Raw genomic sequence first — 801 nt, forward strand, 5'->3', positions numbered from 1 at the left:
CCAAATTTAGGAAGGTCATCCAAAATCTTAGAACCAATCTCAGAAACAACTTTCACAGGAAAATCTAGGCTTCCTTACACCTTTTTCTTCTACTACTTAGTTCTAAGTTTGACCATTTAACCTGAAAAATACTGGGAGTGTGTCGTTTCTATAGTCAATTTTATTGCATTTTAAAAATTCATTCTGTGTGCATGTGGTTTGTGTATGGAGCAAGCATGCAAAGGCATAAAGGCCAATCAGAGTACAACTCTCAGCCAGTTCTCTTCTTCTACACTGTGCATTCTGGAGATTGGACTTTGCTCCTCAGACCTGACAGCAGGTGCCTTTGCCTCCTGAGCCATCTCATTGGCCCTCTGTGATCAAACTTTGTTTTGCTTTGGTTTTTGTTTTGTTTTGTTTTGATTTGATTTTTTGAGACAGGGTCTCTCTGTGTAGCCCTAGTTGTCCTGGAACTCACTTTGTAGATGAGGCTGACCACAAACTCAGCGATCCGCCTGCCTCTGGCTCCCAAATGCTGGGATTAAAGGCGCCTGTCACCACCACTCGGCTTGTGACCATACTTTTTAAACATTTGAGACTTGATCTTAATGAGACCAAGACTGTCCTTGAACTCTTGACCCTTCTACCACTTCTACTGTAAGTACTATCAGGCCCGGCACACAAATAAGTTTTGAAGTTTGTCATTACAAAAGTGTACTGATAAAAACATTGAGAAATAAACCAGAGGGTAACCAGCTGTCTCACCTATGTCATACCAAAGCATGGCGTAATGACCATCTGACTCCAGGGAAACAGCTTTTG

The sequence above is a fragment of the Mastomys coucha genome, unplaced genomic scaffold, assembly GCF_008632895.1.
Source record: "Mastomys coucha isolate ucsf_1 unplaced genomic scaffold, UCSF_Mcou_1 pScaffold13, whole genome shotgun sequence".
Taxonomy (NCBI): Eukaryota; Metazoa; Chordata; class Mammalia; order Rodentia; family Muridae; genus Mastomys; species Mastomys coucha.